The sequence below is a fragment of the Ceratotherium simum genome, chromosome 31 (genome assembly GCF_057802395.1).
Source record: "Ceratotherium simum simum isolate JZ-2026a chromosome 31, ASM5780239v1, whole genome shotgun sequence".
Lineage (NCBI taxonomy): Eukaryota > Metazoa > Chordata > Mammalia > Perissodactyla > Rhinocerotidae > Ceratotherium > Ceratotherium simum.
Genome location: NC_141930.1, coordinates 30,598,489 through 30,625,521, shown reverse-complemented (window position 1 = coordinate 30,625,521; position 27,033 = coordinate 30,598,489). Strand labels below are relative to the sequence as shown.

At 40.8% G+C, this 27,033-nt stretch overlaps 1 pseudogene; it reads right to left on the bottom strand.

Annotated features, from left to right (window-relative positions):
- Nucleotides 1-22,162: 22,162 nt before the first annotated feature.
- Nucleotides 22,163-22,575, bottom strand: LOC101403689 (small ribosomal subunit protein uS8 pseudogene; annotated as a pseudogene).
- Between the last annotated feature and the right edge of the window lie 4,458 nt (nt 22,576-27,033).

Sequence of the window (27,033 nt, the reverse complement as noted above, 5' to 3'; positions counted from 1 at the left end):
ACAAGGTTAACATATACTGCTAATAACAGCAGAGAAGAGGAACACAGAAACAAAACTGCAGGACTATCTTATTTATGCACACAAGTAGTACATTTCTAGGCAAAATGCTGGTAAATCCAAGCACGCAGTGGGTTAATAGACTTACAGCGAATGCCCAAGCTGAGTGGGCAAGGCTGGGGCAACGTGCAGAAACCTAGTCATGGAGTCGAAGGGAAAAAATTCAGGGTTGTTTCAACAGGTGCTAAAAAAAAGCACTTGATAAAATTCAACATGCATTTCTGATGGAAACAAACAAACAAACAGCAAAAATTCTTCGTAATTTGGAAATACAAGAGAACTGACTGACCCAGCTAAAGGGCATCGACTGAAGAATTATTAAGGTGAAGACAGGAATAAGAGAAGCCACGTTGCAGCTACCATTCAACATTTGTTCTGGAGGTTCTAATCAATACAGTAAGACAAGGAAAAGAAGTGAGAGACAAGTTTTCTCTAAAGACTCCAAGTATGAGAGCATCAGAACTAATAAGAGAGCTCCGTAAGATACATAGACTCAAGATCAACATTACAGCTTTGCTATACAGCAGCAATTAATGATTAGGAAATGTCATGAAAAAGTTCCATTAATGATAGCCACAAACTCATAAACTACCCAAGAATAAAGCTAAAAAGTGCATAAGCTTATGTGAAGAATCAATAAAAGTTTATCAGTGGAAAGAAAAAAAGATTTAATTATACGGAGAGAGACACCACAACAGGAATCTGCTCTGAAGCGATACCTTCCACCACCCTCAACATATCAAATCTTTATGGGGAAAGAACACAGCATATTTGAAATTAGACTTTTTCTGGAAACAGTAGTAGTTTCCATTTATTAAATGCCTACTATGTACCAAATGCTTTAAAATTTTATTTTGATTAAACTCTCTTAAGCCTTAGTTTTCTTATGTGTGATATGGGGATAATAAGTCCAACCTGTAGAATTCTGGTTTGAAAAGGCAAGTATATTAAAACAACAACATTCTGAGGAAGAAGAACAAAGCAGGAGGCATCACATTCCCTGATTTCAAACTCTATTACAAAGCTATAGTAATCAAAACAGTATGGCACTGGCATAAACACAGACTAATAGACCAACGGAACAGAATCGAGAGCCGAGAAATAAACCCAAGCATATATGGTCAACTAATGTTTGACCAGGGAGCCAAGCATACTCAATGGAGAAAAGACAGTTTCTTCAATAATGGTCCTGGAAAAATTGGATATTCACAAGTAAAAGAATGAAACTAGATTCCTATCTTACACCACTCACAAAAATTAACTTGAAATGGATTAAAGACTTAGACAGAAAACCTGAAATCGTGAAACTTCTAGAAGAAAACATAGGAAAAAAGCTCCTTGACATGGGTCTTGGCGATGATTTTTTGGGTATGACACCTAAAGCACAAGCAACAAAATCAAAAATAAACAAGTGGAACTACATCAAACTAAAAAGCTTCTGCACAGCAAAAGAAAGCATTGACCAAGTGAAAAAACAACCTACGGAATGGGGAAAAATATTTGCAAACCACATATCTGATAAGGGGTTCATATCCAAAATATATACAGAACTCATGCAACTCAATGGCAAAAAACTAAAATAATCCAATTTAAAAAGATGGGCAAAAGACTTGAATAGACATTTTTCCAAAGAAGATATATGAAAGGCCAACAGGTACATGAAAAAATGCTCAACATCAGTAGTCACTAGGGAAATGCAAATCAAAACCACAATGAGATATCACGTTACACCTGTTAGAATGGCTATCATCAAAAAGATAAGAGATAAATGCTGGGGGGGATGTGGAGAAAAGGGAACCCTTGTGCACTGTTGATGGGATTGTAAACTGGTTCAGCCACTATGGAAAACAGTATGGAGGATCCTCAAAAAACTAAAAATGGAACTCCCATATGATCTAGCAATTCTACTTCTGGAAATATATCCAAAGAAAAGGAAAACACATTCAAAAAGTATCTACATTCCTATGTTCATAGTAGCATTATTTACAGTAGCCAAGACATGGAAACAACCTAAATGTCTATCTGTGGATGCATGGATAAAGAAGGCATGGTGTATATATATACATATACACAATGGAATATATACCATGAATGAATATATATTCAGCCATAAAAAATGAGGAAGGGGCTGGCCCCGTGGCTTGGCGGTTAAGTGTGCGCGCTCCGCTACTGGTGGCCTGGGTTTGGATCCTGGGAGCGCACGGACGCACCGCTTCTCCGGCCATGCTGAGGCCGGGTCCCACATACAGCAACTAGAAAGATGTGCAACTATGACATACAACTATCTACTGGGGCTTTGGGGGAAAAAAAAGGAGGAGGATTGGCAATGGATGTTAGCTCAGAGCCGGTCTTCCTCAGCAAAAAGAGGAGGATTAGCACGGATGTTAGCTCAGGGCTGATCTTCCTCACAAAAAAAAAAAAAAATGAGGAAAATCCTGCCATTTTTGACATCATGAATGGATGGACCTTGAGGGCATTATGCTAAGTGAAATAAGTCAGACAGAGAAAGACAAATACAGTATGATCTCACTTATATGTGGAATCTAAGAATACAAACAAATTCATAGAAAAAGAGATCAGATTTGTGGTTACTAGAAGCAGGGAGCAGGGGGAGGGGGAACTGGAGGAAGGTGGTCAAAAGGTACAAACTTTCAGTTACCAGATAAATAAGCACTAGGGATGTAATGTACAGCAGGATGACTGCAGTTAACACTGCCATATGATGTATCTGAAAGTTAAGAGAGTAAATCTTGAGTTCTCATCACAAGGAAAAAAACTTTTTTTCTTCTTTTGCTTTGTCTTTTTATTGTATCTATATCGGATATCTAATTTATTGCCATAATCATTTAACAATATATGTAAGTCAAACCACTATGCTGTACACCTTAAACTTATACAGTGATGTATGTCAATTATATCCCAATAAAACTGGAAAAAATTCTTGCAACAGAGACCATAAAAAACAACAACAACTTGTTATAAAGTTCCTTTGACATAGTAAAAGCTCAAGAAAATTACAGGAAAAAACATATTATTTAACAAGTATGTTATTTAATTCTTATTGTCGCCTTACAAGGGAGGAATTTTTATACACGAGTAAACAGAGTGGAGTTCATCCTTTTTTTTTTCTGGAGATGGTGGATTAGTGCTATTTATTTATTTATTGAGTACTAAATGTCATGGGGCTTTTATTTATTTATTTTTGTTTATTTTTTCTTTATTGTGGTAACATTGGTTTATAACATTGTATAAATTTCAGGCGTACGTCATTATACTTCTATTTCTGCGTGGATTACATCATGTTCTCATTCATTAAGTAGTAGATAATAACAACAACAACAAACAAACACATAGAGACAGAGATTGGAGTTCATCTTTGAAGATTGTTCCGTCTGACTTTTAAACTTGATTATGCCCCTACATACCATGTAGCCATTTTGGATGTGTGCTAATATAGTCACAGAGGAATCAAGCCAAGAGGAGAGGTCGAGACTTAAGGAAGGTAGAAAGTATAGTCTGAAACCTGGCTTTGAGCATCGCAGTAGGTAGATCGGTAGAAGCACATGTTCCAACCCTCAGCTCTCCCTCTGCGCACAGGGGCATCTGATGATCACTGGTAGAGGTTAATTGAGTTGTCCTGCAGATCTAGTCAGTCCTGTGCAAGGCTGGCAAGATAAAGAAATAAAGCAGTCAAGGTGTCCTTGGGGAACCAGCTTCAGCCTAAGTGGATCCAGTTCCTCCCAGAAGTCTCCTCCTCCGGACCTGCGCCCCCTGCTGGGTTAGCTCGGGGAAGACTTGCCTGAATCAGAAGCCTTCCTTCTGCACCCACAGGGGCCTAACCTTTAGGCTATTTTTGTTTTCCAGCCCCAAATAGCTTTCCTTTGTAGCCCTATTATGGTTCTTATTTTATACGTTTTCGAGCAAGTTTTAATGTTTTGTTTGTATTCTTTACTATATCCCATGCTCCAGGCAGAATCTTTGTCGGCTTTGCTTCCCGCTATGTCTGGTGTTGTGAACGGATCCTCGCCTGCATGGTCACGTGCACCTCCCGGGTGCTTTGAGGTAGACTATGCGACTTCTCAGGTCGTTTGAGGTATGAGGGCTGCTGACCTAGCTCCACCTCACTTCCAGGTTTGAGGGAAGGAAGCTTTACCCAATGAGTCTCTCACACAGACACTCAGTAAATAAATATCCATCCGCAAAGCAAGTAGAAGTGCTCTGCCCTCACCTTGCATGAGAAGACCGCTCAGTGTAGACACGCTACTCTGATGATCTAGAGCAGGGGGCGGCAAACTAAGCTCTGGGCCAGGTTTTTGTAAATGAAATTTTATTGGCTCATAGACATGCTCATTTATGTAGGTATTGTCTATGACTGCTTTCCTGCTATGATGGCAGACACTGTGTGGCCCTCAAGCCTAAAATATTTACTATCTGATCCTTTACTACAAAAGTCTGCTGACTTCTGCTCTAGAAGCCTAATTTGGAACCCTCTAGTTGGCACTAAGCCGTCAGAAATCCTCCTAAAGCAACAGTGAGGCACAGAACCAGCAGGGATGGAGCCATGGGGGCCATTCTGAAGGATGCTGGGGACAAGCTCACTGTTGTTAGTCCCTGTCCATGCAAGGATGGGCAGTGTCTAAACCTTAAGAAAAAATATTTGTGTGATAAATACACATAACATAAAATTTACATTTTATCCATTATAAGTGTACAATTCAGTAGCATTAAGTACATTCACATTGTTGTGCAACCATCATCATCATCCATTTCCAGAACTTTTGCAACATCCCAAATTGAATGTCTAAACGTTTTACACCATTTCTTCTGTCTTAAATGTTTTCTCCAGCAGAAGTCCACTTCTAACAGTCATCATGGTAATTAGTTAAGTTGCTGGTATCAGCAATGAATATCCATTTTGGATAGTCAGGATGTTAAAGAGCAAATCCTTTGTGCCAACTGGGATCTGCGTGGCAGAAGGCTGATAAAGCTGCCTGTGTTCGGTGTCTAGGATGTGCAGCTAGCCAACAGCCCTGGAGCGTGCATTCTTGATGAGACGTGGGTGAATCCAAGCTGAAACTGGCTGGCTCACACACTTGCACACTTAATTTACTGAAATAATTTGAATTAAGTCATAAACACCACTATAGCCAGCATGAAGCATGGTCCTGGATCCTTAGCAGGGACTCAGTGAACAGGTACTGGGGAGAGGATAGAGGAAAGAATGAATAAACCTACTGTGAACACAAGTGTGGAGAAGTTGTCTTCCAGACTTTGGCTTTCATTACTCACGTTCTTAGGAATCTGACACCTCCATTTTGTGGTTCTCTTTCAGGAACATGATTGTTTTAATAGTTCTCCCAACACTGATAAGAACCATTGTTTTGAAGTGGCCGTTGCCTAGGAGTGTACCAAAGTCTTGCTTCCCTAGAATTCTCCTGTAGAGTCACTGCCCATCTCTCCTTCCAGCCCAGCTTCCTTGATACCTGGGCAGTGCTCAGATTTCCACTAGAGCTGACCGATGCAGGGGGATGGAGCTCCATCTGGGTTACAAGTGTGGGACTTCCCTCGCTCTCCTGCACAGATACACCATGGAGCAATTGCCAGGATTTGCACTCTGATGACATTTAAGATGGGACTAAATGGTTTTTCTGTCCCCTATTCCTTTCCCAAATCTGGTCAGAAGCCCACAGGGAGGGCTAGGGGAGAGTGAGAAGAACCGAGTGTGTGCTTTTACATGGTGGATCAGCAGGGGTGGGTGTGGATTTATGGTTGGGGGAGGGGAAACAGGACTACCTCTCCTTCCACCCCAGAAAACCAGTGGCTGGAAGAGGCCTTAAAAACTGGCAGAATGATCCAACAAGGGATTAATTTCCAAAATACACAAAGAACTCATACAACTCAACAACAAAAAAATGAACAACCCGATCAAAAAATGGGCAGAGGATATGAACAGACTTTTTTCCAAAGAAGATACACAGACGGTCAACAGGCACATGAAAAGATGTTCAACATCAATAATTATAGGGAAATGCAAATCAAAACTGCAATGAGATATCACCTCATATCTGTCAGAATGTCTATAATTAACAAGACAAGAAATAACAAGTGTTGGAGAGGGTGTAAAGAAAAGGGAACCCTCATACACTGCTGATGGGAGTGCAAACTGGTGCAGCCACTATGGAAAACAGTATGGAGATTCCTCAAAAAATTAAAAATAGAAATACCATGTGATCCAGCTATCCCACTACTGAGTGTATATCCAAAGAATGTGAAATGAATAATTCAAAAAGATATAGGCAGTCACATGTTCATCACAGTGTTATTCACAATAGCCAAGATGTGGAAGCAACCCAAGTGCCCATCAATGGAGGAATGGATAAAGAAGATATGATATATATATAGAATGGAATACTACTCAGCCATGAAAAAAGACAAAATTGTGCCATTTGTGACAACATGGATGGACCTTGAGGGTATTATTTATTACTATTATTTGAGCAAAATAAGTCAGACAGAAAAAGACAAATACCATATGATTTCCCTCATATGTGGAAGACAAACAAACAAACACATAGATAAGGAGAACAGATTAATGGTAACCAGAGGAGAAGAGGATGGGGAGAGAGCAAAAGGGGTAAAGGGGCCCATGTGTATGGGGATGGAGAAAAACTGGACTATTGGTGGTGAACACAATACAGTTTATACAGAAACTGAAATATAATAATATAGACCTGAAATTTATACAATGTTGTAAGCCAATATGACCTCAATAAAACAATTAAAAAAAAAAAACCTACCACGATGGACACTCCCACTGGGCAGATGGAGAGAACTCGGCCAGGAGGAGCTAAGCAGCACGCAGAGGTGTGTCAGAGCGGCCACTCACACACTTACTAGAGGCAGAGCCCCAGCAAGCCTCATTTCCATATCCCCATGACTAGAATGTTGAGTATATTTGCCTGGATTGGCTGTCATTAAAAAACCAGAAGATCTGAGTAGAACGTAGCTTCTACTACAGACATTTAAATAAGGATGTTGGAAGTTGGAAGGGACTGGGGAAATTTATTAGAATGGAGTTGGTGTGGGCACAGAAAAAGGACGATGGTAGTGACGGGGGACATTCTGTATAAAATGGGTCAGCAAAAGGGCCCATTGCTCTGGATATCCAGTGGCTGACCTATTCCACCCTTCCTTCCCTGACAGCCTTGCAGGTTCCGGGGCAGTACAATCTCTTTGTCTTTAACCGCAGTCCTGCCTGTGCAATAATTCACTAGGGCAAAACTCTGGTTCTCTGGCCAAGTTAGACTCACTGCATAGGCATGGGGTCACATCTTTCTGTCTTGCTGACCAGGACTCTGGGATGAGAGTGAATGATTTTTTAAAATATTTTTGACGTGAATTACCTTGAGATTTGCCTTGTCTTCAATATTTGACCCTTCTGGCCTACAGTTGGTCCTGGATTTGCTTGTACACACCATCACAGGCCCTGGGCCATTTAGACTAATATGGTTGTCTGCTTCTCCATCCTCAGTTAATTAACTGAAGTTTCCCTCCCTTTAACTTAAGTTGGGGAGGGCTGGGAGAGATAGTGAGGGAGAGAGAAAATGAATGTGTGATTGGAACTGAGATATTTTGGCATATCTCTTTAAAATTGAGTTGAATGCTAACATTAACTTCTGACATGGAAGTATTTATATTAATTTAGGATATTAAATTAATGGCTAATAATAACTTTTTTGTTTGTTTCTGAAAGCTAGAAGCAATCCAACAAGACCGTTTGGGCATGTTTGTATTATAATTCTCTTTGGGAAAGTCAGCGTTACAGATGAGTGAGATAAACCAACTAGGTCAGCTGATCCCCTCTTTTATTTTTCCTTTTTTAAAAAGTAAAAGCTGGAGAAAGGAGCTGGCTATCTCTGAGGTTGTTTAGATTGTGTGTAGTTTTCTGGAAAACGTTTTCATTGTCAGGGTGAGAAGTTGAAGGTTTATTTTTATGCGTCTCTGTTTTTAGCTGCAGGTCAACATTGCTGGCTCACGGTGGAAGCCCCTTTGTATGAAACATCCCTTATTGCATTTGTCCCTGGAGCATAGCACGTGCCAAATTATCATTCTACTAGGCTGGTTGATGTTCTGGGGAGAGGAAACATCTTGATAATTCCCTGAGATGTGTTATGTCAGAGAAAGTGTGTCTCGGATCCTCAACAGCTCACACAAGGGCATCACTAGGGGTACGACACCAGGTGCCAGGCCTCCCAGCTCACCTGCTCAGGGACTGTTGCCCATCACCTCTCATTACCCAACTGTGTACACTTGGCTGCCATTTTCTCAAAGACACTTACGCAGTGGTATTTTGTAACGACGTCAATTCTTTTCCTGTCTGACCTAGAAGATTACGGTGACTCAATGCTGGCTGGTCAACCTTAAAGATTAAATCGAGGACATTGGCTTAATGATTTTAACAGCTACTGTAAAGGATTTTCCAAGTACGAGAATCATGGCATAAAATAGGCTTGGAAATTTTATTCAGTTTTAAAGAGAAAGTAAGTAACACAGCTCAAGGTATATCTTACGATTGTATTTCTTAAAAAATAAGCTTAATGTTTTAAAAGATTTAAAGAGGAATAGGATATAAGAGTCTAATGGAGAATCAACATATGATAAACTTGTAAAATGCCCTATTATGTGAATAAATATCTGATTGTATGCTGGAAACTATGCAAGAATCATTATTATTCTATGATTATGATAATTATTTTTAGTTGGATTTATTTGGGTAAAACTTCGATTTGCTCTAGTTCAGTGTTTCTCAAATGTTCATACTCATAAGAATCTCCTGGGGAGCTTGTTCCTAATGCAGATTCCCTGACCACAGCCTCAGACCTCAGCAGGTGTGGAGTGGGCCCCAGGAATTTTAAATAAGCACTCCGGGTGATTCCAGTGCTGGTGGTTGTGAAAATGGAGACCCTTTAGCCAATACTTAACCACCCTCTGGACACTGACAGACAGTGGAGTAAAAATAAGGATGCCAATGGCAATTAAGCCTTATGAACACACGTGCCCCGAGAAAGGAGCTCCTGGGCTCTTTTTACTCCAACCTTCAGTGTCCCAGAGTGGCATACCGTTTCAAAAAAACGGAAAAAAGCACTGGCAAGATGACTTTTTTGTAGTGCTTGGTATACTATCTAGAAATATTTTTAAATAAGTTCAGTAGAAACAAAAAAATCCTGCCTGGTATTTGTTGGGAACAAGTCTATGATGTGTGCCCTGAGATTTTGCATCCCAGCTGAATGTATCTAGTCTGGAGTGCTTCACTGGTTAGCTCTGTGTCTTTGCTATCCCACCTGAAAACAGAGGGGCGAGAGCACCTGGTGGCATGCCTCAGCAAGCTGGCTGCCGGGCCCCCAGCTACCTTACCAGGCTGTATCTGGGTGCTGAGCTGCTGCACCCAGATCAGAGGGAAGGAGAAGGGTGAACATTAGCCTCCTGCTTGTCTCATAGAGTGTGAGTTCCTTCAAATTTAGGCAAGTCCTATCTTTTCTCTTTGAGGAGAATCAGGCCAAATGATTTTATTTTTAAAATGCTAAGTATAGACTCTATGGATGAATAGAGAAGCAAGAAAAATGCTAAGAATACAGAAGTTCCTTGCCTTTGAAATTTATTTTTCCCACTGCTATTTTGGAAGGCAACAATCATTTGAAGTTTCTTGGAAAGGCGGGAATGCTATGCAAGATGACCGATTCCATGCTCAGTGCTTCTGAGTCCTCAATCAGTTCCTTACTGAACTTGGATATCCCAAAGGAACCACAAATTGATGTGCACAAAAGTAAGTGTACTATCGAAATTCCAATGACAATTTTTGCAGAAATATAAAATAAATCATAAAATTCATGTGGAATCTCAGGGAACCCTGAATACCTAAAACAATTTTGAAAAAGAAGAATGAAGTTGGAGGATCCACACTTCCTGATTTCAAAACATATTACAAAGATACAGTAATCAAAACAGCATGGTACTGGCATAAAGAGAGACAAGTATACCAATGAAATAGAGTAGAGAGCCCAGAAATAAATCGTGCACGTATGGTCAAATGATCTTTGACAAAGGTGCCGAGATCACTTAATGAGGAAAGGATAGTCTTTTCAACAAATGATGTTGGGAAAACTGGATGTCCACATGCAAAAGAATGTAGTTGGATCCTTTTCTCATGTAAAATGTTTAACTTAAAATAGATTAAAGACCTAAATGTAAGACCCAAAACTATAAAACTCCTAGAAGAAAACATAGGGGAAAATCTACATGACAATGGATTTGGCAATGATTTCTTGGATATGAGACTAAAAGCACAGGCAACAAAAGCAAAAATAGACAAATGGAACTATGTCAAACTTAAAAAGTTTTCTGCATCAAAGGGCACTATCAACAGAGTAAAAAGGCTGCCTATGTAATGGGAGAAAATATTTGTGATTTGTATTCTTTCATGAGAGGCCAGTCAGGTTCAACCATATAAGGGGACACAGGAGAGGTACAGGAGAACAAAATTTGTTATACTCACACCATGCCATGCATGACCACATGGGGGGAGCACCAAGGGGGCCAGCTCAACCTAGCAGGCGAGGGGCTGAGAGACACAAGTGCCTTTACTGCGGGTCAGGGTGGAGGACACAAGAGAAAGGCATGAGGAGATTTCATTGGTGCATCTGAAGGTCATTAGGTCACTTTCAGAAGAGGGCAAGAAAGGAACCTGTGGCAGGGATCAGCCTTATCACACTGGTGCACCTAGTCATCTGGGAAGAGTGTTCACAGCCTGTTTGTGGGGTTGTTGAAGCAGCAGGAAAATAGGAAATTTAAAAATTTATAATACAATTTGCAAATCATATATCTGATAAGGGGTTAATATCCAGAATATATAAAGAACTCCTACAACTCAACAACAAAAAAATCAAATAACCTGTTTAAAAAATGGGCAAAGAACTTGAATAGGTACTTCCCCAAAGAATATACAAATAGCCAAAAAACATATGAAAAGATGCTCAACATCACTAATCATTAGAGAAATGCGAATAAAAACCATGATAAGCTATCACCTCACCGCAATTAGGATGGCTACTATCAAAAAACTAGAAAATAAAAAATGTCGGCAAGGATGTGGAGAAACTGGAACCCTGTACCCTGTTGGTGAGATTGTAAAATGGTGCAGCCACTATGGAAAACAGTGTGGTGGTTCCTCAAAATATTAAAAATATAACTATCATATGATCCAGCAATCTTATTTCTGGGTATACATCCAAAAGAATAAAAAGCATGGTCTCAAAGAGATATTTGCACACCTATGTTCATAGCAGCCTTATTCACAATAGCCAAAAGGTGGAAGCAACCCAAATGTCCAATGAATGGATAAACAAAATGTGGTATATACATACAATGGAATGTTATTCAGCCTTAAAGTGGAAGGAAATCCCATCACATACTACAATTTGGATGAATCTTGAGGACATTATGCTAAGTGAAATAAGCCAGTTGCAAAAGACAAATACTGTATGATTCCACTTACATGAGGGGCTTAGAATAGCCAAATTCACAGAGATGTAAAGTAGAATGATGGTTGCCAGGGGATGGGGGAGGGGGAAATGGGCAGTTAATGTTTAATGAGTACAGTTTCAATTTTGCAAGAAGAGAAAGTTCTGGAGATTGATGGTGGTGATGATTGCACAACAAAGTGAATGTACTTAACACCACTGAACTATACACTTAAAAATAATTAAGATGTTAAAAAAAACACTAGGTGTATCATTTTTCCTGTGACCCCTTCCTCCTCTGCACCATGAGAAGTCTTTGTTGCAAGTCACCAAAACTAACTCTAAATGATGTAAGCAGAAAAGGAATTGATAACAATATGCCGTATTTCATTGATTTGAAGATGTACACTTTTTCATAACCTAGCTTGTCTGATATCAGAACTCATCTCACAATTGATCACTATGCATTTGTAGTGGATGAGGTGGATGCTGCCAAACCCCCCGCTTCAAGTCCGTCCCTTGGAGTGTTGACAGAGAACAGCTCTCAGCTGGGTGTCCCTTCCTGGGATTTGCCTGCTGTTGGAGATAGCTGCCTCAGCCAAGGCTACACCCCACATTCAGTGACTATTCTATGTGGGGGTCAAAGATCGGCTCCCTTGCCTTCCTGTGGGACAACTGTGAAGGGCCATCAACTGCAGAGCTCCCAGGGGTCTGCAGAGGCCTCCGTTTCTGTTCCACGGCAGCTTGCCTTCTCCATCTCCTCCATCCCGCTGCCCTCATTCTCTTGCAGGTATTGTTCTGGGGAGCCTTCCTCAATCAACCTTGCACCCAAGTCTCCTCAAGGGAGGCGATTTTTTTCTGGGGAACCTGGCCTAAGACAGCACGTCACCATTTGATTGAGAGTCTCTTTTTCTTTCTTAATATTCCATAAAATAAAGGTGTGACTTACCATTAATGGCGTCTTAGATTCCAAAAAATAAGCTGGGAGTTAGCCAAGTGCAAGAGTGGAGGAGGCAGGCAAACAGGCCCAAGCAGCTGGCGGAGACGAGATCTCAAAAGGCCTTGTACGCCATTCTGTTAAGTCAAGACTTTGTCTTGAAGGAAAGTAACATAAGCAGCTTTGGTTTTTGGAAAGATCTGCCTGGTTGAGGTGTGGATAATAGATGGGAGAATGCAAGCTTTGGAGCAGAGGAAAGAGAACGAGGCTATTTAAATAGTCTGCAGCAGGGATGGTGGCAGTAGAGAGGCTAAGGAGTGGGTGTACGCTAGTGTCCTTACAGAGGTGGAATCTGTAAGATTTGGTGACTATAATGGCTGTGTGGATGTCTGAAAAAGGAAGACTCTGGCTTGGGTACCACATTCCAACAAGCCTAAGATATGATTGCTTGCAGAGTGCACCATGATTTTATGTGCCACTGACAAAGACAAAGAATGTTCCCCCATCAAACTGTGACCTGCTCTGGATTGTGAGACACTTCCCAATCTCAGCTACGTCAAAAAGTGAAAAAGTGCATATTAGAATTGAAAAAAATTCAATACTTGTCCTTTTGAGTCAGTTTAATCCATCTACTCTGGAAAGTTTTCTTCCAGCCCTAAGACTGAGTTAGATGCCCCTCTGAGTGCTTTTCTAGCAACCGGTGAGCTTAGTCCTGTTGTGGCATTTGTCCTGTTACCCTACTGATGCTATTTTAAACTGCATGAGCAAACACCCACAGAAGCCTGGCTCTCTTCTAGGGTCAGGGATCCGGCAAACGGACTCAATAGGAAAAAATCCGACAGGATCTCCCATGCTTGTCTTGTTGTCTCTTGCCCGGTGGACTGTGGGCTTCTTGACAGAGCACCACTGCATCCCCTGTGGCCACTGCAGTGCCTGACACCTGCTGAGCACAATAAGTGAATGAATGAGTACATTAAAGGGCTTTTCTCTCGTTGTGACTGGTCCAGTAACTAACCCTGGTCCAGACCCCTAGAACTTCGGCCTTCAGTGATTTCAAAGAGCCTGCCTCAACTTTCTCTGCTCACTCTGACCATCTTGAGGTTTGCTGCAGAATTAATCTGCCCCAAATACTGCTGTTATTTCACCTGGGTCAAAATGCTTTAGCGGCTCCTTGTCGCCCACTGAGAGAAGTCTGGTGTTTGCTGACTCCTCTCCGTCGAGTTCTAGCTTGTCTTTCTAAACCCGCTTCTTACTACTCCCCCAGAGGAATCATGATCTGCTCACAATTCTTTAAGTTCTTCCTGACTTTGTCTTTGCTTGGCTATTATCTTAGTCTTAAATATTCTCTCCTTTTCTCTCCCCAAATCCTAACCATTCGCTAACGCTTGCTTCAGATCCCAGCTCATCCTGGATCTTTTCTTAATTGCAATGGTTCACACGGATTTATTTCTTACCCCTCTAACAGTTATAACTTGTACCATCTAACTTCTTATGTCGCTTATATTATGATTTAATTGTTCATTTCTCGCCTCTTTAATCATATGGGAAATTCTTCATAGGTGGGAATTTTCTAACATATTTATATATTCTTTTGCCTAAACACAGTGTATGGCAGATAGAAAATATTTAGAAATAGCTTGGTGAACAAATGAATGGATGTTAATCTACTGGATGTTTCTTGGCTTTCTCCACCCCCAGTTCCATTCTCCAGGGACAACTTCTTTCAACTCTTCTCGCTAGTTTTTTCCCCGAGAAACTTCCAAATTTCTAAATAATATGCTTCTATGTTGTTATTTCTTGACGGATCAGTTTTATACACATATTTCTATTACAGTAGGATCCACATTCTCTTTTTTCTTGGTTCATTCCCTTGTTTTACTGAAGCACACCCTCCAGTAGCACCCTAAGAAGGTATAGATGAGAACTCTCTCACTTTTTTTAAGACGATTTTTTAGATCAGTTTTAAGTTGACAGGAAAACTGAGGGGAAAGTACTGAGATTTCTTGTACCCTCTGTCCCCCCACATGCATAACCTCCCCCATTATCCATGTCCCCCACTAGAGTGGTACATTTGATACAGTTGATGAACCTACATTGACAATTCATAATCACCCAAAGTCCATAGTTTACATTAGGGTTCACTCTTGATGTTGTACATTCTTTGGGTTTGGACAAATGTGTGAATGTATGATATCCATCATTGTTGTGTCATTCAGAGTATTCTCACTGCCCTAAAAATCCTCTGTGCTTCACCTATTCATCCCTCCCTCCCCCGACCCCTGAAAACCACTGATCTTTTTACTGTCTCCATAGTTTTGTCTTTTCCAGAATGTCATATAGTTGGAATCATACAGTATGTAGCCTTTTCAGATTGGCTTCCTTCCCTTAGTAATACGCATTTAAGGTTCCTCCATGTCTTTTCATGGCTTGAGAGTTCATTTCTTTTTAGCTCTGAATAATATCCCATTGTCTGGATGTACCACAATTTATTTATCCATTCACCTACTGAAGGATATCTTGGTTGCTTCCAAGTTTTGACAATTATATATAAAGCTGCTGTAAACATCCATGTGTGGTTGTAAGCTTTCAACTTTCCTTTGGTTGTTTCTTACAAAACTAAATATACTCTTCCCAGATAATCCAGCAATTGTGCTCCTTGATATTGGAAGCAACCAAACTGTCTTCCAACGTGGCTGTATTGTTTTGTATTCCTACCAGCAGTGAATGAGAGTTCCCATTGCTCCACATCCTTGCCAACATTTGGTGTTGTCAGTGTTTTGGATTTCGGCCATTCTAATAGGTGTGTAGTAGTATCTCATTGTTGTTTTAATTTGCATTTCCCTGATAACATATGATGTGGAGCATCTTTTCATATGCTTATTTGCCATCTTCTTTGGTGAGGTGTCTGTTAAAGTCTTTGGCCCATTTTTTAATCTAGTTGGTTTTTTATTGTTGTGTTTTAAGAGTTCTTTGTATGTTTTAGGTAACAGTCCTTTTATCAGCTGTGTCTTTTGCAAATCCTTTCTCCCAGTTTGTGAGTCATCACTTCATTCTCTTGACATTGTCTTTTGCACAGCAGAAGTTTGTCATTGTAATGAGGTCCAGCTTATCCATTACTTCTGTCATGGATTGTGCCTTTGGTGTTATATCTAAAAAGTCATCATCTTACCTAAGGTCACCTAGGTTTTCTGAGAGCTTTATTTTTTTATTCTTTTTTTTTTTTTTTTTGCTGAGGAAGATTCACCCTAAGCTAACATCTGTTGCCAATCTTCCTCTATTTTATGTGTGAGCCACCATCACAGCATGGCCACTGACAGATGTGTGGTGTATGTCTGTGCCCAGGAACTGAACCTGGGCCACTGAAGCAGAGTGCACTGAACTTAACCATTAGGTCGCCAAGGCTGGCCCTATTTTTTGATTATTTGCATGTCTAAAAATGTTTTTATTCTATCTTCACACTTGATTAATAATTTGGCTGGGTATAGCATTATCTTGGAACCTTGAAGTCCTGTAGCATCCAGCATTGCTGTTAAGAAATATGATGACAACAGAACTCCTTTTCCTTGGTTTGTTTCCTGTTTTACTTCTGTCTTCTTTATACACAGGGAGTGAAATTTTCAGTGATGTGCCTTTGCGTGAATTTAAAAAATTAATTGTGGTGGATATGTGGGCACTTTCAAGCTACTAACTTACTAGAGAAATGATTCTAGTATTGTTTTTTGTGATTACCCATCTTCCCAATTTTCTCTGTTTTTTTTTGGAATGCTACTTATCAGATGTTATAACTTCTGGATTGATCCACTAACTGTCTTATTTATTTCCTATTTTCTATCTGTTTACATTCTTATTCTACTTTCTAAACACTTATTTGATTTTAACTTTCAACATTCCATTGGATCTTTTAAATTTCAACTCTGATATTCATGTTATCCATGGTCTCTTTTTTCTTTTAATATCTTCTTTCTTTGAGGATATTAATTATGGTTTCTTCTATTCTCTGTGTTGTCTTTGGTTCTTCCTGTTCTCCCCTCACTTTTCTGTTTGTTTTGGTCTTGGTGATGAATACCTTCCATTGGCCCCACCAATCTACACTCAGATCATACAGTCCATCCCTCTGCTTTTTTGTCATGGAGACTGAATCAACAGGTTTCTTTGCCTTCTAGCTTCTCTTTGGGCTTGGTCTGTGGGAGAGTGGGACAGAGGAGAGTGAGCTTGGGGTATTGGTTCCCCAGCTTCCTCCTGACAACTAGGCAAGGCTAGATTCTTCTACCAAAGGCCAAGGTTCTGGATGAGTGGCCTCTCTGTATAGCTACAGTCTCCAGATTTCGTCAATTCCTCCTTCCTACTGATTCACCCTGGGCACTGCCTACTTTTGTCAACTGTCCCTCCATTCAATTATCCTTAAATTTCCAAGTTTGAGTGTGCCATCTGTTTCCTTTCAGAACCCTAACTGGTACAGTCTTTTTCCTGTAAGAAGATTTCTTCAAATGTATAGTGATCTTCAACTGTCCCTTCGTAGCTAACAGTGAGGCAGTAGAAGCTGATGGGAAGCCCTGCCATATTGTAGGGGCTTGCCACCTGGTGAGCTTCACTGTTAAGACATAGGAGACAGTCATTTCATTGGGGTACTCCCAAATGTCGCTATGTGGATATATTTTCTCTGGGACTTTCACTGGAGAATAACAGTTGTCCAATCTCCACTTGACGTGGGGAGGAGGGAGAGGTGGCCATAAGCATGGCTCCTGGTGTCTGTGAGCAGGGCAGAGGGCTGGAACCCAAAGGTCCACGTGTGGACCTGCACTTAGCACGCCACGTGGGCCTGTTTCGCTCCTGCCCTCTCCTGGCTCTGGTCTTGGAGGGGAGGATGGGAAGGAGCTACCTGCTGTGGGATGATGTGGGGCAGACCTGGGGTCTAGGCCTTCTGTGTCCAGAGTGTCACACAGTTTCCTGTTTGGAATGGCACCTTCTCCTTGCCTTCCATGAGAAGTTCCCGAGATGAACTGGCCTGCCTCTCAGCTAAGTTATTTCCCATGCCTCTGTCTACTCTGTCCCTTCATAATTTGCTGAGATGTCTTGACTGCTGCTGTCTCTTCTCCCTTTCTTCTTATAATTTTGAGTGAATGTCTTTTTTTATTCTTTTATTGTCATTTTGGCTGTGTTTAGAAAAGAGAAAAGATGAATATGTATAAATGCCATTTCTAGGAACAAAAAAAAGGAAATTTTTTTTGGTAAGCAAAAGCAAGAGGCAGTACAGCCTGGTGGATTGGAGCCTGAATCCAGCTCTGTGATCTCGTTTCTTCCTCTGTAAAAGGAGAGGAGTGTAAGAATAGCATCTTCTTTAGAGAATTTCTGGGAAGATTGAATTGGTTACTATTAGAGAGTGCTCAAAACAGCATGCAGTACGCAGTTAGCACTACCTAAAAGGACAGTGCAACACATTTGGTTTCAAAATATCCTGTTAATAAAACAGTTGTGAGCAATAGGACCCTGGTATAGGGTTCTGAGATTCCTTTACACAGTTCCACTGGAAGCTGGTTCTGCCAAGAGCTGGGGCTTGGCCGACCCAGGCACAGGGATCATCTGGGGCCACAGCGTGGAGCTCTCAAATGTTGAGGAGAGCAAGAAGGGGAAGGTAGGCAGAAAAATTCTGCTGCCCTTTCATGCAGCAGGCCTGGAGGAGAGAGACCAGGGTGGGCCTGTAGAAGAGGGAGGGGGCATTGGGAGCGGGTCACCTTCTCTGGGTCCACCAGGTGCTCTCATCCTGCTGTGTTAGGTCCAGGCTGGAATGTGCAATTCAGGCAGCACTGCCACCTGGAAGAGTAGGAATCTGCCCAGAACGTTCTGGAAGAACTCAAGAGACTGACTGTAGGAATAGGAAATAACTATGTACTCTAAAGACCTACTGCTTAAAGCAATGCTGTTAAAAACACAGAAAAAAGATTTAGAGAGAATCAATCAATACACGTTTAGGTTGGGCTGTATATTTGAAAAAAGTCAGAGATGTTTTAAAGAATAGAAAACAAAACGAACTTAGTCTGACTTAGAATCCTCAGAGCAACAGAAGAATATTGTAAACATGGCCTGGTTAACTTATAGAAATCCTGGCCTCTCTAACTGTCTTACTTATTCATCCAAGAAATACTTACTGAGCACCAACTATGTGAAGGACAGTGTGACAATGTTACAAAGGAAAACCAAGCACCATCCTTTTCCCCGGGGGGTTTTCCATCTAAATGAGACATCTGCAAAAGTCGCTAAATCAAGGTAACACATGATGAGCAGTAAAGTTAATTGATGTTATAGAATTTAGTGGAAGAAGAAATAACTGATCAGTAAAAATGTGGGAGAGATGGGATACGACCTGGGGTTTTGTCCTTTCTCTCCTGTAGCCTGGTCGCTGGCTCCTCCTCTCCTCAGACAGTACGCCCAGCAGAGCAGAAATACATGTATTCCTTGTGCCGGTTGCCCGGTCTGTTGCTCGAGGCCTTACAGCAGCTAATCCTTTACCTTGGAACGCCCTTCCTCCAGCCCCTTCCTACCTGGCTGACAGCTGGGTGCTAACTAACTCACCCTCAAGTCTCAGCTTCGATGTCAGCTTCTCTGGGGGCCTCCTGTGACTTGATAAGGGACATTTCCCCCCTTCATATAATAATTTAATATATGCTAGCCAAACAAAGTATTTATACCTAGTTAATTAGATTAAAACAGATTTGCATGGCATATTATGTAACATTCATTATATACACGTGATTTAGGCAACACAAGCCAATTCTAGATATGCTGATTACTCAGTATCAGGAAACCATGAATGGTGCCAGTAACGCTCAGCATAGATTAACAGTCTCTTAAACGTAAGGGGCATTTTTCACATATTCTCCTAGCACTCCTGTGTACCCCATGGCATTACTTAGCGTGCTGCATTGCAATCAGCCGTTTAAACACCGGATCTCCCTCTAGACTGTGGGCTCCCTGTGCGGGTCTTGTCGACAGTTCTACTCCAGCACCTGGTGCCCAACACAAGTTCATGCTGAGGGCACACTAGGAAGGAGAACAGCAAAAGGAAAATGTGTGTGTGCTTGTGTGTGTGTCGAGACAGGGCAAATTCAGCTTTTGTCCACTGGGAGTGAACAACCGATAAACCTGTGTGGGTTCCCACTGGCAGGCAGTGGGAAGTGGGTAGGCAAAGCAAGTCCCAGCCTGCAGAGGAAGACGGCATCCCTGGCTTTACAATTCCTCTTTACCTCCATCCTTGCTAAGCAAAGTGTGGTCTGAGGACCAGTGGCAGCAGCATCACCTGGGAGCTTGTCAGACACACTCTCAGGCTCCGCCCCAGATCCGCTGGGCCACAGGGGCACTTTCACAAGCTCTCCAGGCGAGTTGCATGCACCTTAAAGTGTAATAAGCATGCCCCAGACGATGCCAAGACTTCCCCGATTCCACTGACTTGACTTTAAATTTTGTCCAATTGCTCCTTACTTCAACACTCCCAACATTTTCATATAGTGAATTTTTCATAGCCTCTTGCAAATTGTTGAAAAAGAGAAAATGTTAAAAACAAGAAAATAATTTCCATGCAAAGAGCAAAGATCATTCTCAACACAACTTGTGCTCTTGAAAACGACTGAGCAGTGTAACCATGGCCTTGTCAAGTCTGCTTTCAAGATCTGGCCATGCATCAAGTGGTGACATAGAACCTTGTTTTGAGATGACTTCCAGCTCCATGGATTTTTTGCATCAACCTCAGTTGTTGTCAGAATCTTTCCTCATGAGAATGAAATGGTATTTATTTAGTGGTAAACATATCAATTTTTTTCTTTAATAAACTTTTTATTTTAGAATAGTTTTAGATTTACAGAAATGTTGTGAAAATAGTGCAGGGAGTTCCTGTACACCCCACACCCAGTTTCCCCCATTGTTAACATCTTAACGTTAGTGTATATTTGTCACAACAAATGAACCAGTGTTGATACATTATTATTTTTATTTATTTTTTTGTGTGAGGAAGATCAGCCCTGAGCTGACATCCATGCCAATCCTCCTCTTTTTTCTGAGGAAGACTGGCCCTGAGCTAACAGCCGTGCCCATCTTCCTAAATTTTATATGGGACGCTGCCACAGCATGGCCTGACAAGCGGTGCATCAGTGCGCGCCCAGGATCCGAACCCCGGCCGCCAGCAATGGAGCGTGTGCACATAACCGCTACAGCATGGGGCCGGCCCCGATACATTATTATTAACTAAAGTCTATACTTGATCCAGATTTCCTTAGTTTTTATCTGATGTCCTTATTCTGTTCCAAGAACCCGTCCAGCATCCCACATTACATTGAGCTGTCCTGTCTCCCTGAGCTCCTCTTAGCTGTGACAGTTTCTCAGACTTTCCTTATTTTTGGACACATTAATTTTAACAACTCTTTTGTTTTTGGAATGCGCCTTCTTCCCGTAGTAAAGCAGAATCCTACTAAATGAATTCATATAACACTGTAAATCAGATTTAATAAAATAAAAGCCTGATAACGAGCTCCTGGAGGGTGGGACTAGGTTGTTGTAATTAATCTACAACTCCAGCATCTAGCACTGCTCCTGTTTCTGACACAAATAGATGCTCAGTAAATGGCAGAGTCAATTTCTTGGTTTATTCTTTAGCATGCCCCTACTAGGTATGTGTGGACTGGGGTTATAACGACCAGTGGGAGAAGGTTCCTGCTCTTAAACATCTCACAGATGGGTAGAGACAGTTAAGTGGAATAAAATATTTTTTTGTTTGGGAATCTTGCTGAACCCATGTACAGACTGCAGTGAGGGAGACAGTGATCATTTCCCCAATGCCCTCAGGGGTTGAGCTGAGTCGGGAAAGCCTTTCTAGGAGAGCTGAATCTGAAAAGATGACTTGGTGTTCAACCAGCAGAAAAGGGCAGATAAGTTCTGTGTTGGTTTATTGTTTTCATTTGCTTTGGTAACTGATATTTGGAATTATTTTGGTTTAGATTTTGAGACTGAATCTGCAGTTTCAAACTAACTGATAATCTCTAGCTTTTCAAAAATTCATTTACTTTATGCGAAAATGTAACTTCCTGATTAAAAGAAGAAGGAAAAATAAAAAGTTGCCTTTTGAATAGTACTGCTTAATAGAACTTTCCGTGATGATGGAAGTGTTCTATATCTGTGCTGTGCAACATGGTAGCTACTAGCCACATATGGCCACTGGGCACTTTTAATGTGGCCAGCGTGACTGAGGAACAGAATTTTAAATTTTATTAAATTTTAATCAATTTAAATTTAAACAACGACATACAACTAGTGTCTGCCACATTGGACAACACAGCCTTAGATCAGTAACAAAGTCTGCTGTGCATCACAAGACAACTGATTTTAGGGAAAAAATGAATTAAGAAGAGATGAGATATAATTTCCTTGAAATATTGAAGATTTTTAATATCAAAGGGCATATGACCCTGGAAAAATATTATTTTCTATGTTCCTCGAGGCATTTTGTCTGAGTGCCTGGAATACTACCACCTTGGTTGACTTCTTTCTGCACAGGCAGTTGTGTAAAAGATTGTTCTATGAACAAACTTGGTGATCAGTTTGTGAGACTGGACAATTTTGTTTGTTTTCTATTGAAGCATTTTATTTACATGGATATATTATGACCCTAGGAAAAGAATCTCAGAATTTTCCCTGCTGTGTGTTTTTGTCTTGCTTCTTGCTGGCCTGTGATGCCAGCTGAGATTGTCAGTATAATGGAACCGAACTCCCGACTCAATGATGAGATGGGAGTAGGTCATTCTGCCATTTTTTTAGATCTTTGATTTGTACATCAGATATGGGGCTGATCGCTTCACACTTGTTTAATCTGTGGCTGAGGTTTTCCCAGCAACAATTTTCTCAGCTCTGTGATCTGATCATCAGTGGTTTCAAGTTCACCAATGTAACCATGCTTCATCATCACAGTTAGAAACTGGATGATGACTTTGGAGCACTCCTGATAAGAACCTAGCATTTGCCTCTTTTTTCGGCATCGTTTTTGCTCTTGAGAACATCAGCCAGGACATTCATGCTCACCATTATGGCGGCACAGAAAGATGGAGGAAAGAGTTGGACAATTTTGATTATCTGTCTGCACAAAGATTTTCCAACAACAAGAGATTTGCAACTTGTAAATATTTTTCTATTTCAAAACACAGGTATAGATGAACACTGTCCAACTGACATTTCTGAATGGCAATAGAAAAAGCATATACAACAGGGAATAAGGAAAATGTCACAAATACCTGCTTTTTGATGGCTTAAGGGGTTCAGAAGTCTCTTTTTTAAAAAATTTTTTTTACTCTTTAAAAATTTTTTTTTTTTTTGTGAGGAAGATCAGCTCTGAGCTAACATCCATGACAATTCTCTTCTTTTTTTTCGCTGAGGAAGACCGGCCCTGAGCTAACATCTATTGCCAACCTCCTCCTCCTTTTTTCCCCCCAAAGCCCCAGTAGATAGTTGTATGTCATAGCTGCACATCCTTCCAGTCGCTGTATATGGGACGCCGCCTCAACATGGCCTGACAAGCAGTGCATCGGTGCGCGCCCAGGATCTGAACCTGGGCCGCCAGTAGCGGAGCACAAGCACTTCACTGCTAAGTCACGATGCTGGCCCCAGATGTCTCTTAATAAGATAGTTATTTCAAGTCTCCCAGGCCTTTTTATAGGATCTACAATTTTCAGTCTTATTCTCCTTCTGTGAGCTACCTGATTTTGGCCTAAATCTTAGTACCAGTGAAGAACTTAAGTCATTTTGTATGTTATCATGTGTTGTGTATCACATTATCCACGGCCCTTTTCTCACCTCAGCACACAATGGCACCTTGGTTAATCTAACTCGGTGAGCCTGAAGGGGCTCAGAGCAGGCCTCTGCAAGATGTGTTACTTTGGCTTGTGGAATATTTTGAGCTAACGACAACTGAGACCCTGTGGGCTCAAGAGAAACATTTACTTTTCCCTTAAAGAATTTAAATTGGGGGGCTTGCCCATAATAAGAGTTATTATCAGAAATAAATTTTTATGACCCATCTGTATGGCAGGGCAAACCTCTAATTACTGAACATCTGCTCTTCTTCTTGTCCTGTGAATTACCCTCCTCCTCTCTGAAGCCTCAGGCCCCTAACCCATTCCTTAGCTCAAGACGACATATATACCTCCTTTTACCTTTTTGTCTCTGCACTTCTCATGTATGTAGGGTCTCTGACTCTCTCAGGTATATGGGGTTCCTGTACATACAAAATTAAATTTGATTTTCTCCTGTTAACCTGTCTCATGTCAATTTAATTCTTAGACCAGCCAGAAGAACCTAGAAGGGTAGAGGAAAATTTCTTCCTCCCCAACAGGCTTCAACATTGTTTTTAACTCCAGGACGCTGGAGAGGAGCCAGGAGTGCTTCTCTTCAGGTAAGACACACTTTTTAGGGCAGGTGTAGGGGGAGAGGAGGAGGGAGATGGAAGGGGTTAGGGACTGGGGCCCCCAGGAGAGGGAGAGGGACAGGATTTATGTGGGCAATTTCTTCAACTTTAAAAAGGACTCACAAAGATGTATCCACACTTTTGCCTTTATAGCCATGTAGATGTGGGTGAAAGGGGTGGCTCTCAGAACAACTGTGTGGTTGGGCAGGGGGGAGAAGGAAAGACTGACTTTTCTCCATTTCGCTTGCTCTGCTTTTTGACTTTTGTTCTACATGCAAGTAGTATCTTTTTAAAAATAATTACATTTAGAATAATTAAATTTAAAACAGATGAAAATATGAAAAGCTATCCCATTGTTAGCAACTCTCAAATTACTAGAAGTTAGTGTAGACTTACTTCATAAAATGAATTTCTGTTTGAACCTATGAGAGGCATTCTCTATAGCCATCTTTCACTTCTCTCCAAAGCTAGAAAATGCCGTGACAAGAATCATCTCTCCTTCTCTCCATGTCTGACTCCCTGTGAACTTTTCCTGTCTTCACAGCTATTATGCACTTGATTTCATTTTCACAGCTATCTGATCGTGCTGTTGGTTTCTCAGCTGAGTTACAGCTGGGGTTGAACAATGCAACTGCCCTGGGCTGTTAGCATGCATTTTCATACAATGTCTCCCTGTTGGTTTGCCTGGAGGTGTATGATAAATCTTATAGAAGGATTTTTATCAGGTGTTCCTTAACTCTAACTACCACCATACCAACCAACGCTAACAACAATGCACATTTCTAAATACTAAATTTTTAGATTTTTAATTTATCGGAACTATAGTTGATGCAATAATACTCCAATAAAGTAAAAGAATTTGGACAGTACTCTAGTTTCTATGCCTCTTTTGTGAACACTTCAAGTAGTCCTTTGATACACTTCTCACTTTACATTTCCTAACTAAAAGTAAGCTAGCCCTATTCAGCGAAGGATTTCAAGATTATGATTTTGTAAATAAAACAATCACTTTGGGCGCCAGCCTGGTGGCATAGTGGTTAAGTTGGCATGCTTTGCTTTGGAGGCCCAGGGTTCATGGGTTCGGATCCCAGGTGCAAACGTACACACTGCTTATCAAGCCATGCTATGACTGCATCCCACATACAAAATAGAGGGAGATGGGCACAGATGTTAGCTCAGTGACAATCTTCCTCAAGCAAAAAGAGGAAGATTGGCAATAGATGTTAGCTCAAGGCCAATCTTCCTCATCAAAAAAAAAAATCACTTTGGTAGACATAATTATGACCAAGTAACATCAAAATAATAAGGCTCAATTTTGGCAAAGAAATAAATTATTTTCCCAAATCATGGGAAATTTCTGGTGAATAGTTGATAAGAAACCAAAGCAATGAACTTATACATAATGATTCTATTTGAATTAATATCAACTACATAAATGTTGCATACCCAAATTTCACTTTTTACAAGCGATGGGAAAGTAGGAAGCAAGAGAAATTGCTCCTATAGCCCTAACCGGAGACTTACCAAAAACAAACCAATGGGTAGAATGATGGAAGTAAGTGATAAACCTTGAGATTAAGTAATCATGAAAGTTTTTAAAAATTAATTATGAAAACCATAAATTACACAAAAGTGTTATGAACGTTAAAACAAACACCCATATGCCCTTTATCCAGATTTACAAGTTCTTAAGATCCTGCCACATTTGTTTTCTCTCTCCCTCTCCTATACTCATCAATACCCTAGCATTCATCTCCTAGGAAGAGGACATTTTCCCACAAATCCCAATACCATTTTTACACCCAAGAAACATTAATGCAATACTATAATCTAATATATGGTCCGTATTTCCAATGCTCCACTTGTCTCCAAAATGTCTTTTAAAGCTACGACTTTTTTCCAATTCAGAACCCCATCAAGGTTCACACATTAAGTTTGGCTGTACTTTCTCCCGAGTCACGTTGTGTGGGAAATTTACTTGGTGCAGTGGTGCCCTCCATTTACATCACCAGCCAAGCTCTCCTTGGTCACACAACAGGAAAAATCACAGCCAGGTTAAGATGCTTGAATCATGGGGTTTAATCAATTAAAACATACAGCAAGGAGCAAGGGGATGCAGATCACACATATGTCCTGTTTCTCTGTGGCTTTACCTTTCCATGGATGCTGTGGTTACTCGGCCAGAGATGGCATCTGAGCCAGTGGTCTCAGCAGTGGGAGATTTCAGTGGCCCAGACACACACTTGTTCTGTGGGAGAGACACAGGGCACCACAGCTGCTGGCCAATCAGCCTGACGAGCAGCTGTGGAATCAATATCACCAATGAGTGGCCAATTTTAGGACTTCATGAATATTGAGTGCCTAATATACATCTTCTGTATATTTTGCAGAGCATGAATATCTAGTGTCTTTTGCGTTTTCTATCCCTTTCCACCCGTTTGGCACATTCAGGCTGCATTTCATCTAGTTGGGCTATACTTAGAACATCTTATGAATTCTGCTCACGTTTCACAAACTACTTGCTTTTACACTTAGTTTCTCTACCCTCCTTATTTGCTTTTTTATCTCTATAACAGATTCTAACATTCTTAAATAATATGACACACACACGACAAGTATCTTTTAATTAGAACAGTTCCGTCTCCCCTGGCTTTTCATTACACTGAACTTTTTGAAGAGTCTAGGCTAGTTGTCCTGTAGAATATCCCATATTCTGGATTTTTGATTTGTTTGATTTCTTCCTCATGACTAAATTCAGGGTTAAACATTTATGGCAAGAAATCTTCATAGGTGCATCACACCAAGAGCCACGTAATGTCAAGCTCTCCTACTAAGGCTAAGTTTGCTCCTTTAGCTGAAGTTGTCACTGCCAATCCTGCCTATCATAAAGATGATCTGTAGTGTGCCACTTTTAGACCTTGTAAATAACCTATGTGCCTGCATTATTTTACCCAGTGGTTTTTGCATCCATTAATGATTATTGCCTGAACCAGTGATTACAATGGGGGGTGTGAATGGTGATTTTCTAATTCTATCATTTCTTCTACATTCATTAAATGGAATTCTTCTGAAAAGCAGAGCTT